The sequence below is a fragment of the Balaenoptera borealis genome (genome assembly GCF_965194805.1).
Source record: "Balaenoptera borealis genome assembly, chromosome: 1".
In the NCBI taxonomy this organism is placed as follows: Eukaryota; Metazoa; Chordata; class Mammalia; order Artiodactyla; family Balaenopteridae; genus Balaenoptera; species Balaenoptera borealis.
The window spans coordinates 8,264,875-8,279,024 of NC_138860.1; positions in this window are offsets into that span (position 1 = coordinate 8,264,875).

The following is a 14,150-nucleotide window of genomic DNA, read 5'->3' on the forward strand; positions in this document are numbered from 1 at the left end:
GCCCAACAAAACTGATAAACTTCCCAACAGATTGTTACAGTAAAAAGGAGAGGAGACACAAAGTTTTCATACCAGAAATCAAAATGGGGACACCACTACAGATGCTACTGATCTTACAATGATAAAATGGACATATGAAAACCTTTATGCCAATATATTCCACAACTAAATAAACTGGGCAAATTCTTTGAAAGACACAAACTAAAAAAGCTATTTTAAGGAAAGAAAAAAAGATAGCCTGAGTGGTCTTTGTATCTATTAAAGAAATTTCTTCATTATGAAATATCTCACTATATAGAAAACTCAGGGTGGATTAACTGGTAAATTCTTACAGACTTTTAATGAATAAATAATTCCAATTTTAGACAAACTCTCTCAGAAAATAGTAAAAGAAGGAATACTCAACTCACTGTGAGGGTAGTATTGACCTGACACCGAAATCAAAGTGTTCCCTGGATCTAAATACTGAAAATCTATTTTTATTGTTCTGCTTTGTAATTCTAATATAAAGGATAAAAAAGAAAAGTGAATTTCAATAAATGAATACATACCTCAGATGTAAGTAGTTCTTAGGCACTACTATAGCAGAAGATATAATGAAGGGCAAACAGAATCACTGTGATGACAATTACTACACAGGAGTGAGACACCGGCCTCCCAAATCCCAAAATTCTTTTGTCGTCATTGTAACATTTTGAAGGACTCTCATATTTTTGTTGTTTAACAATATCACACTTTTTGTATGACCTCCAACACACCAGTCCATGTAAGTAACACAAAAGGTCCACAACCAGGACAACAAAAATACCTTCCCAAATTCCCAAAATGGCCCTTCTGGAGAAATAACGACCATACATCCCCTTTAAGAATCACTTCCAGATGTATTTGTGAAAGAAAAGGAACAATTTAGGTAATTTTAATATACACTTCTAAGCAGTACGCTTTAAAAATAACTGTCCAAACTCAGTTTAAGAACTCCTTTATGAAGGTAATTATTTTATCTTCAAATCTGTAGAACTGAAAAGTTTCTTCTACTCAAAATGTTTATTTATCATGGAAAATATTAATTTTTGACCAAAAGCAAAGAATTATTTCTGCAATGTATTTGATTTATCTACTTGAGGAAGATGATTTATTTAGGCATACACATTCCCTAGATGTATAGGTTTTACAATCAAAAAAAGAAAATACAGTGTGATTTCATATTTAATCAAAATAATTTTAATTGAAAATAAATCATAGGGTATATGTATGGTCAGGCCACTAACGATGGCTGTTCTCTAGCTCTCTGTCCATCCCCTGCAGGACCACTGCCTGCTTCACCTACACCCTACGCACATGACTAACCTTCCTAAGTACTGATACTTGCCCCAGGCTCCAGCTGGTGATGGTTCTTATCAAAGGGGCAGTGAGAGGTGTGCCCCTCTGCTGTTTTCCCTGATAACTAATGAGCCCACCTGAGGTCAATTCTCCTGTAACTGGTAATCTCCCCTTCCCCCCAACCCCCCCAGTGAAGACGGCCACCATGTCCTGCCCGCTGTGAGCCACACACAGTGGGGTGCTGCCCCAGGACCTTGCTTCAGATGTGTAAGCTGCCCCATCTGTTAGACCACTGATGTCTCTGTTGCTCACTCCAGCCTCTTTCTTTGGTCTTAAAACTGGGCAAGTACAGGTCTTATAGGCCTGTGGGGTGCAGCTCAACAGTATATCACAAGCACATACCTTCAAAATCTCTTCCCAAATGCAATGAGATATTCCCTAAACAAATTCAGTGTTTACAAAGGTTTAGGAGGTACATTCAGGGAAGAAAAAGACATAGAGTATATACTCTTCTCGTATTCTAATCACTACCAGTTCAAGAGTTAGAAAATATCACAAAACACAGAATACTCAAACATTAGTATATGATTATGAAGGGGGCTTCTGCAAAATCTTATGTGGAGAATTTAAAATATATAAATTCTAATATAAATTGTAGGGATTGGAAATCTATTATTTTAAATATTTCCTTGGTAATTATTAAATAATATATATACATGTGTGTATATATATATATATATATATATATATATATATATATATATATATATATATATATATATATACACACACACATATATCTATAAATTTCCTGAAAGTATGTTCAGAATATTCCTGTTTCTCATAGCATTCTATGACCAAAACATTTTAAGAGACACACCATTTTTTGAAATATATGAGCAAGTAGTGTAAGTGCCTGACAATAAGCTTTTTTGATTGCTGAGGCATCCATTTCAAAGACATCCATCTCAAACAAACATATTGCCAGCTGTATGACACAGCTGCTAACAAAACAACTAGATAAGGAACGAGGCTGCCCTACCCATGAAGTTCCCTTTATAAAAGCCCCGGGTGACCTAGATCAGGGGACCCCAACCCCTGGGTCACGGACAGGTACTGGACCGTGGTCTGTTAGGAACCGGGACACACAGCAGGAGGTGAGCGGTGGGAGAGCCAGCAAAGCTTCATCTGTATTTACAGCCGCTCCCCATCGCTTGCATTACTGCCTGAGCTCTGCCTCCTGTCAGATCAGTGGCGGCATTAGATTCTCATAGGAGCGAAAACCCTACTGTGAACTGCACACGCGAGGTATCTAGGTTGCAACGCTCCTTATGGGAATCTAATGCCTGATGATCTGAGGTGGAGCTGAGGCAGTGACGCTAGCGCTGGGGACTGGCTGCAAATACAGATCATCATTAGCAGAGAGGTTTGACTGCACAGAGACCATAAAAATCAATTGCTTGCAGACTTATATCAAAACCCTATCAGTGAGTGGCGAGTGACAATTAAGCTGCATCTGGTGGCAGGCTTTACAGTGGAAAGTGACTTGATGTACTTCAATTGTACAGCTGCATCTGGTGGCAGGATTTAAGTCAGAATCCGACACTTATTTCTGTCTGTGCATGGCCTGCCCATTATTTTATTTACCGCTTCCATCCGAACATCTTTCCCGAACTGTGCACTTGTCTCAGTCACAGTTTTGGTAAGCCCGCAAACTAACCCTAGCCAAAATAAGTAAAAAACAAACGTCGCTGGAGAGCTTTTTTGAAGGGGGGAGAAAGACCCAATGATGAGACAGCAGAAGACTCAGACTGCCCACAAAAAGAAAACTGCATTTAAAAGAAAATACCAAGAGTCCTACTTAAATTATGGGTTCATTGCAACAGGTGATTCACATTCTCCAAGCCCGCTTTGTATAATATGTGGTGACCGGCTATCCAACAAAGACATGAAAACTTCAAAAGCGCTTTGCCACATGGAGACCAAGCACCTGGCATTAAAAGACAAGCCTTTGGAGTTTTTCAAAAGAAAAAGACATGAACACAAAGAACAGAAGATATTAATGAAGGCCACCACTTCATTAAATGTGTCTGTCTTGAGAACACCATTCTTAGTGGCTAACCGCAATGCTAAAGCTAAGAAGCCCTTACTATTGATGAAGAGTTGATTCTGCCTGCTGCTAAGGACATTTGTCATGAAATTTTAGGAGAGGTTGCAGTTGAAAAGGTGGCACATGTTCCTCTTTCAGCTAGCATCATAACTAGACGAATTGATGAAATAGCAGAGGATACTGAGGCACAATTGTTAGAGAGGATTAATGAGTCCGCATGGTACACAATCCAGGTTAACAAGTCTACCGATGTTGACAAGGCAACAATGCTTGTTTTTGTGTGATATATTTTTCAGGAGGATGTGCATGAGGATATGTTGCGTGCACTTTTGTTGCCAACAAACACCACAACTGCAGAACTATTCAAGTCTTTGAATGATTACATATCAGGAAAACTGAATTGGTCATTTTGTGTGGGTATATGCACGGACAGAGCGGCTGCCATGACTGGACGGCTTTCTGGTCTCACTACTCGGGGCAAAGAGGTCGCTTCTGAATGTGAGTCCACGCACTGTGTCATCCGTAGAGAAATGCTGGCTAGCCGAAAAATGTCACCTGAACTTAACAACGTTTTGCAGGTTGTGATTAAAATGATCAACCACATTAAAGTACATGCCCTTAACTCACATCTGTTCCCGCAGCTCTGTGAGGAGGTGGACGCAGAGCACACACGTCTTCTCTTATACACAGAAGCGAGATGGCTTTCTAAAGGTAGATCACTGGCCAGAGTTTCTGAGTTAGGAGAGCCGCTCCAGAGATTTCTTTTAGAAAAACAGTCACCACTGGCAGCACACTTCAGTGACACAGAATGGGTTGCAAAACTTGCTTATTTGTGTGAAATATTCAACCTGCTCAACGAACTCAATCTGTCACTTCAGGGGAGAACAACTGTGTTCAAGTCGGCAGATAAAGCGGCTGCATTCAACGCCAAACTGGAATTATGGGGGCGACGAGTGAACACTGGGATTTTTGACATGTTTCAAACATTAGCAGAGATTTTGAAAGAGACTGAGCCAGGGCCTTCTTGCTCCCAGCTGCTGCATGATCACCTATCTCAGCTTTCAAGAGTTTGAGCATTACTTTCCAACCACAAAAGACCCCCGAACTGGGAAGGAATGCATCTGCGAACCACTTGTGAATAAGCCAGGTGAATCGGCTTTGTCCTTGCTAGAAAAGGATTAACTGTTTGAGATCTCAAATGACGGTGGCCTTAAAAGTATGTTTGAGACAACTTCAAGTCTCCATACATTCTGGATTAAAGTCAAGGGGGAATATCCTGAGATGGCCACAAAAGCACTGTAAAGCCTGCTTCCATTTCCAACATCCTGTCTTTGTGAAGCAGGGTTTTCTGCAGCGACAGCAACCAAAACGAGATTACGGAGTAGACTGGACATAAGCAACACACCTCAGGTGTCACTGTCTCCCATCACCCCCAGATGGGACCATCTAGTTGCAGGAAAACAAGCTCAGGGCTCCCACTGATTCTGCATTATGGTGAGTTGTGTAATTATTTCATCATATATTACAATGTAATAATAACAGAAATAAAGTGCACAATAAGTGTAATGCGCTTGAATCATCCCGAAACCATCCCCAACCCCATCTCCTCTGGTCTGTGGAAAAACTGTCTTCCACAAAACTGGTCCCTGGTGCCAAAAAGGTTGGGGACCGCTGACCTAGATAACTGACAGTTTTTCCCTTCCCTCCCCCTAATTCTCACTCTTATGCTTTAAATTCAACAATAGTGAGCCCATAAAATCCTAGGCACCACACCCTCAGATCCCAATAAAGGCAGAATTCCAGGTCCAAATGCACACACACACACACTTGAAACCAAGCAGGACCTAGTGGGGCTCCTGGGCACAGAAGCGTTTCTGTCCCCCCGTTTCTTGACTCCAGCCTCTGTGACCTACCCTGAGTTCCAAAGGGCAGATTCAAACAGTTGCTAATCTGGGAAGGGAAAGGATGCAAAGACAAGGGAGGAGCAGCCAAGAAACAATAGTGCAGCCTCGGGGCAGGGTCCTGGTTCGCCTCAAGGAACACACATAACAATGTCTTTAAGTTATTTAAGATGTCAGCATTCTTCACACCAGAGAAAGACCACCTGAGGCTACATTAAAGGAACCAGAGAAGCTCATCAAGAAGAGTACATGAGACCAGATTAAAGGAGTAGAGGTCCTGCACACGCCCTAATCTTATCAGCAACCCCACTCTTGCCATAAGACTCCTTATCAAATCTTTCTGGATTGGGAACATAGTTTTTCAGGGCAAAAGTCTGTTGTGCCCCCCTTTGCCTGGCAAAGCAATAACGCTATTCTTTTCTACTTCACCCAAAACTCTGTCTCTGGGATTTGATTTGGCACTGGTGCACAGAGGCCAAGCTTTCAGAATCTCTCCCTCTCTTTCTCTTTCTCTCGCTCTCTCTCCCTCTCCCTCCATGATCTCCCTAAGCGGCTCTCAGGGCTGCCATGTAGCCTCCAGGACATGTGATAACAAACCTTGTTTTTTCAGTTACCTGCTGGCTGTCAGTGAGGTGCACCTTGCAATAATAAGAAGAACCACAAGCCTGGCTCCTGCTGTCTAAATGTCTGTGGGGGCTCCACACAAGCAATATGGCCCGGTGAGTGCCTCAGGCATCCCCAGCCAACAGCATCACTATCCATACACAGTCTGAGACCAACATGCAATAGAACATCTCATTTGTAGTTAAATCTCTAAGCTGCATTCTGGGAAAAATTATCTATTGGGTGGAAAGGGTAGAGTTTACATGATAGCAAAGGCTGATCATAATTATTCCCTGCTTGATTACACATATTGCAGCACCAACGTCATTCTGTTGCTTGAATGGAAAAACATATTTACTTTCTCATATTTTTATTAACTTTATTTTGAATAACATAAGGATTAAACCCATATATTTAACTTTCTCATATCCATATCAGCTTTTTGCATAGTTGATTCCTCCTTATAACATGGTGTGTCAATCAGTTACTGCCACCACAATACTATACAACAAAGCATCGGAAAACACTCTCATGTGCCTCTGGGGCAGAGAGCTGAAAGATTTTGAGTCAGACTGGGCTCAGCCTGGCTCCAGCTTCACTTTGGGTCCAGGTCAGCTCCACCTGTCTCTCTAACTTCTTTGACTAATGGACAAGCTGAGGTAACATTTCATGGCAGTGAGAAGAGAAGTCAGCAGTGCAAGAGAGTCATCATGACCACACAAAGGTATGCAATCCTCTGCTGCCATCACATCTACTCACTGCCTATGGGTTCAAGCAAGTCACATGATTGGTAGTTCTAGGGCAGTGTGGCCCATCCATCCTGTGATGTGGCAGATTTTTACTAGTAAAAGGAGAGTCCAGGCTTGTGACCAACAATTTAGTTTACATATAGGATAGTAATGGCATCACTGGGTTTAGAGTACTAAGACCCAAATTATGTAATAATACTACAAATTTTGACTAGGCAATATAGGACAATATTTATCATCTGTGACATAATAGTAATGTCTATTTTTCAAAGCTTCATATGACATGATATATTAGGTATACATGTTTTATAAGCTGTAAACAATAACACAAACCTGACAAGGACCTTCAAGTTGACGAAGAAGTAAGATGTGGAGATCACCTTCCTCCCCACAAATACATCAAAAATACATCTACATGTGGAACAGCTCCTACAGAACACCTACTGAACACTGGCAGAAGACCTCAGACTTCCCAAAAGATAAGACACTCCTCACCATACCGGGCCATGTGGCTGACAGGGTCTTGGTGCTCTGGCTGGGTGTCAAGCCTGAGCCTCTGAGGTGTGAGAGCCGAGTTCAGCATATTGGACCACCAGAGACCTCCAGGCCCCACATAATATCAACTGGTGGCAGCTCTCCCAGAGATCTCCATCTCAATGCTAAGACCCAGCACACTCAACAACCAGCAAGCTCCAGTGCTGGATATCTCATGCCAAACAACCAGCAAGACAGGAACACAACCCCACCCATTAGCAGAGAGGCTGCCTAAAACCATAACAAGTTCACAGACACACCAAAACACACCACCAGACGTGGTACTGACCACCAAAAAGACAAGATCCAGGCTCATCCACCAGAACACAGGCACAAGTCCCCTCCACCAGGAAGCCTACACAACCCACTGAATCAAACTTATCCACTGGAGGAAGACACCAAAAACAACAGGAACTACGAACCAGCAGCCTGCAAAAGGAGACCCGAAACACAGTAAGTTAAGCAAAATAAGAAAACAGAGAAATATGCAGCAGATGAAGGAGCAAGGTAAACACCCACCTGACCAAACAAATGAAGAGGAAATAGGCAGTCTACCTGAAAAAGAATTCAGAGTAATGATAGTAAAGATGATCCAAAATCTTGGAAAGAGAATGGAGAACACACAAGAAACGTTTAACAAGGACCTAGAAAAACTAAAGAAGAAACAAACAATGATGAACAACACAATAAACAAAATTAAAAATTCTCTAGAAGGAATCAATAGCAGATTAATTGAGGCAGAAGAATAGAAAAGTAACCTGGAAGATAGAATACTGGAAATAATTACTGTAGAGCAGAATAAAGAAAAAAGAAAGAAAAGAATTGAAGACAGTCTCAGTGACCTCTGGGACAACATTAAACTCACCAACATTCGAATTATAGGGGTCACAGAAGAGGAAGAGAAAAAGAAAGGGACAGAGAAAATATTTTAAGAGATTATAGATGAAAACTTCCCTAATATGGGAAAGGAAAGAGTCAATCAAGTCCAGGAAGCGCAGAGAGTCCCCTACAGGATAAATCCAAAGAGAAACATGCCAAGACACATATTAATCAAACTATCAAAATTAAATACAAAGAAAAAATATTAAAAGCAGGAAGGGAAAAGCAACAAATAACATACAAGGGAATCCCCATAAAGTTAATAGCTGATCTTTCAGCAGAAATTCTGCAAGCCAGAAGGGAGTGGCAGGACATATTTAAAGTGATGAAAGGGAAAAACCTACAACCAAGATTACTCTACCCAGTAAGTATCTCATTCAGATTCGATGGAGAAATTAAAACCTTTACAGACAAGCAAAAGGTAAGAGAATTCAGCACCACCAAACCAGTTTTAAAACAAACGCTAAAGGAACTTCTCTAGGCAGGAAACAACAGAGAAGGAAAAGACCTACAATAACAAACCCTAAATAATTAGAAAAATGGTAATAAGAACATACATATCAATAATTAACTTCAATATAAATGGATTAAATACTCCAACCAAAAGACATTGACTGGCTGAATGGATACAAAAACAAGACCCATATATATGCTGTCTACAAGAGACCCACTTCAGACCTAGGGACACATACAGACTGAAAGTGAGGGGATGGAAAAAGATATTCCATGCAAATGGAAATCAAAAGAAAGCTGGAGTAGCAATACTCATATCAGACAAAATAGACATTAAAATAAAGACTATTACAAGAGTCAAAGAAGGACACTACATAATGATCAAGGGATCAAGCCAAGAAGAAGAATTATATAACAATATAAATATTTATGCACCCAACATAGGAGCACCTCAATATATAAGACAAATGTTAACAGCCATAAAAGGGGAAATCGACAGTAACACAATAATACTAGGGGACTTAAACACCCCAGTTTCACCAATGGACAGATCAACCAAAATGAAAATAAATAAGGAAACACAATCTTTAAATGACACATTAAACAAGATGTACTTAATTGATATTATAGGACATTCCATCAAAAAACAACAGAATACACCTTCTTCTCAAGTGCTCATGGAACATTCTCTAGGACAGATCATATATTGAGTCACAAATCCAGCCTTGCTAAGTTTAAGAATACTGAAATCATACCAAGTATCTTTTCCGAACACAATGCTATGAGACTAGATATCAATTACAGGAAAAAAAACTGCAAAAAATACAAACACATGGAGGGTAAACAATACGCTACTAAATAACCAAGAGATCACTGAAGAAATCAAAGAGGAAATCAAAAAATACCTAGAAACAAATGGCAATGAAAACATAATGGTGCAAAACCTATGGGATGCAGCAAAAGCAGTTCTAAGAAGGAAGTTTATAGCAAAACAATCCTACCTCAAGAAACAAGAAAAATCTCAAATAAACAACCTAACCTTACACCTAAAGCAATTAGAGAAAGAAGAACAAAAAAAACCCAAATTTAGCAGAAGGAAAGAAATCATAAAGATCAGATCAGAAATAAATGAAAAAGAAATGAAGGAAGCAATAGCAAAGATCAATAAAACTAAAAGCTGGTTCTTTGAGAAGATAAACAAAATTCATAAACCATTAGCCAGACTCATCAAGAAAAAAAGGGAGAAGACTCAAATCAACAGAATTAGAAACGAAAAAGGAGAAGTAACAACTGAAACTGCAGAAATATAAAGGATCATGAGAGATTGCTACAAGCAACTATACACCAATAAAATGGACAACCAGGAAAAAATGGACAAATTCTTAGAAGAGCACAACCTTCCGAGACTGAACCTGGAAGAAACAGAAAATATGAACAGACCAATCACAAGTAATGAAATTGAAACTGTGATAAAATATATTCCAACAAACCAAAGCACAGGACCAGATGGCTTCACAGGCGAATTCTATCAAACATTTAGAGAAGAGCTAACACCTATGCTTCTCAAACTCTTCCAAAATATAGCAGAGGGAGGAACACTCCCAAACTCATTCTACGAGGCCACCATCACCCTGATACCAAAATCAGACAAAGACGCCACAAAGAAAGAAAACTTCAGGGAATATCTGTTCATCTGTGATGAACACAGATGCAAAATTCCTCAACAAAATACTAGCAAACAGAATCCAACAGCACATTAAAAGGATCATACTCCATGATCAAGTGAGGTTTATCCCAGGAATGCAAGGATTCTTCAATATATACAAATCAATCAATGTGATACACCATATTAACAAATTGAAGGATAAAAACCATATGATCATCTCAACAGAGGCAGGAAAAGCTCTTCACAAAATTCAACATCATTTATGATAAAAACTCTCCAGAAAGTAGGCCTAGAGGGAACTTACCTCAACATAATAAAGGCCATATATGACAAACCCACAGCAAACATTGTTCTCAATGGTGAAAAACTGAAACAATTTCCACTAAGATCAAGAACAAGACAAGGTTGCCTACTCTCACCACTATTATTCAACATAGTTTTGGAAGTTTTAGTTACAGCAATGAGAGATGATAAAGAAATAAAATGAAACCAAATTGGAAAAGAAGTAAAAATGTCACTGTTTGCAGATGACATGATACTATACACAGAGAATCCTAAAGATGCTAACAGAAAATTACTAGAGCTAATCAATGAATTTGGTAAAGTAGCAGGACACAAAGTTAATGCACAAAATCTCTTGCATTCCTATACACTAATGATGAAAAATCTGAAAGAGAAATTAAGGAAACGCTCCCTTTTACCATTGCAACAAAGAATAAAATACCTAGGAATAAACCGACCTAAGGAAACAAACGACCTGTATGCAGAAAAGTATAAGACACTGGTGAAAGAAATTAAACATGATACAAACAAATGGAGAGATATACCATGTTCTGGGATTAGAAGAATCAACATTGTGAAAATGACTATACTATCCAAAGCAATCTACAGATTCAATGCAATCACTATCAAACAACCAATGGCATTCTTCACAGAACTAGAACAAAAAATTTCACAATTTGTATTGAATAGCCAAAGCAAGCTTGAGAAAGAAAAACAGAGCTGGAGGAATCAGGTGCCCTGACTTCAGATTATACTACAAAGCTACAGTAATCAAGCCAGTATGGTACTGGCACAAAAACAGAAATATAGATCAATGGAACAGGAATGAATGCCCAGAGATAAACCCACGCATATATGGTCACCTAATCTTTGATAAAGGAGGCAAGAATATACAATGCAGAAAAGACAGTCTCTTCAATAAGTGGTGAGAAAACTGGACAGCTACATGTAAAAGAATTAAATTAGAACACTCCCTAACACCATACACAAAAATAAACTCAAAACGGATTAAAGACCTAAATGTAAGGCCAGACACTATAAAACTCTTTGAGGAAAACCTAGGCAGAACACTCTATGACATAAATCACAGCAAGATCCTTTTTGACCCACCTCCTAGAGAAATGGAAATAAAAACAAAAATAAACAGATATGACCTAATGAAACTTAAAAGTTTTTGCACAGTGAAGGAAACCATAAACAAGATGAAAAGACAATCCTCAGATTGGGAGAAAATATTTGCAAATGAAGCAACTGACAAAGGATTAACCTCCAAAATATACAAGCAGCTCATGCAGCTCAATATCAAAAAAAACAAACAACCCAATCCAAAAATGGGCAGAGACCTAAATAGACATTTCTCCAAAGAAGATATACAGATTGCCAACAAACACATGAAGGGATGCTCACCATCACTAATCATTAGAGAAATGCAAATCAAAACTACAATGAGGTATCACCTCACACCAGTCAGAATGGCCATCATCAAAAAATCTACAAACAATAAATGCTGGAGAGGGTGTGGAGAAAAGGGAACCCTCTTGCACTGTTGGTGGGAATGTAAATTGATACAGCCACTATGGAGAACAGTATGGAGGTTCCTTAAAAAACTAAAAATAGAACTACCATATGACCCATCAATCCCACTACTGGCATACACCCTGAGAAAACCATAATTCAAAAAGAGGCATGTACCACAATGCTCATTGCAGCACTATTTACAATAGCCAGGACTTGGAACCAACCTAAGTGTCCATCAACAGATGAATGGATAAAGAAGATGTGGCACATATATACAATGGAATATTACTCAGCCATAAAAAGAAACGAAATTGAGTTATTTGTAGTGAGGTGAATGGAAGTAGAGACTGTCATACAGAGTGAAGTAAGTCAGAATGAGAAAAACAAATACCATATGCTAACACATATATATGGAATCAAAAAAGCCAAACAAACAATTGTTCTAAACAATCTAGTGCCAGGACAGGAATAAAGACGCAGATGTAGAGAATGGAGTTCAGGACGTGGGGAGGGGGAAGGGTAAGCTGAGACAAAGTGAGGGAGTGGCATTGACATATATACACTACCAAATGTAAAATAGATAGCTAGTGGGAAGCAGCATAGCACAGGGAGATCAGCTTGGTGCTTTGTGACCACCTAGAGGGGTGGGATAGGGAGGGTGGGAGGGAGACACAAGATGCAGGGGATATGGGGATATATGTATACGTATAGCTGATTCACTTTGTTATACAGCAGAAACTAATGCACCATTGTAAAGCAATTATACTCCAATAAAGATGTTAAAAAAAAGAAAAAATAACACAAACCTAAGACAAATACTTATAAATACTACCTAATTCAATGCAGATGATAATGGTTATTAAAATATGGTGGATCATGGTCCAAAACAAACCCACAAAAATGTATGTGAAAATACCCATACTCTCCAATAAATATAGCATATTCCAAATTACAAAATGTATGTGTGATTTCAGAGTCAGAGAGGCATAGCAAATTTTAAATATCTCAGCAAGTAGGAGGATTTACTTCCCATTAACCTAAGACATTTATATAATACAGCATTTAAACAAAGTGAGCTCCCCAAGGATTCTATTTTTTTCATGGCACAGATGGAAAACAGAATCTGAAGGAAGGCATCCTGCATTATAAGAGGACTAAGGAAACACATCGCGTTAAGGTTACTGTGATGTTTTGATTTTTCTCTAAAGTAAATATATAAGTAATAATAAAGACCACAAATTAATATCCTTGTTACAATGTAAAAATCAACATAAATATTATGAAAATAATATTTAAAAATTATATTTTATATTTCATATGCTATAAAGAGAAAATAAACCTTCATTTTGAGACTGTATGGCCTAAAGGGAAAGGAAAGTGCCCAGAGCAGCTTTTGGAAATATAAAATTCTAAGTCATTAACAGAAGTCTTAGGAGAAATGTAATATGGATGGATTCTGTCACTAGTATGAGGTCAATATGGATATTTTGTGCTGTTTAAAAGCATTTCTAACATTACTGAATACCTAATTGTGCCAGATACCATTCTAAATACTAACATTTAGCATTATTAATTGTAACAGAAAATTACGAATAACAAATTTTGCAAAGAGGATGACATGATACCACATTCATCAGTTAGAAATTGTGACCATTAATGTACAAGAGAAAATTCAGTGGCTTAAGAAAGATATAGAAAACGTGGAAATTAAGACAGAGTGCATTGAAGTAACTTGTCCAGGATCTCATATATAGTAAATGGTAGAGTTAGGTTTCAAACCCACTAGCTATGTCAACTAAACCCATCTGCTTATCTACTGGACTGTATTTCTGCTCTATATAGTCTTTATATCCCTGCAAAACATACTATATTTATATGTCCCACCTTTGGCCCCTCCTGGAAAAACAGAAAGACAATAACTTTCAATATCATTTATGTTATTTTCAAGGCTTATAACCTTCTTTAGGATGCAGAATTCATATTTCATTCATGTAAGTTTCTTTTACAAAACTTAGATCCATTTTTTTGTAGTTAAATATGATGCTGTTTCTAAGTTTCCAAATAAGTCCTCCAGAGCAGTGACTTTTTAATGTGATTAAACTTAATTCATTATAATAAGGAATTCAATATTAAGT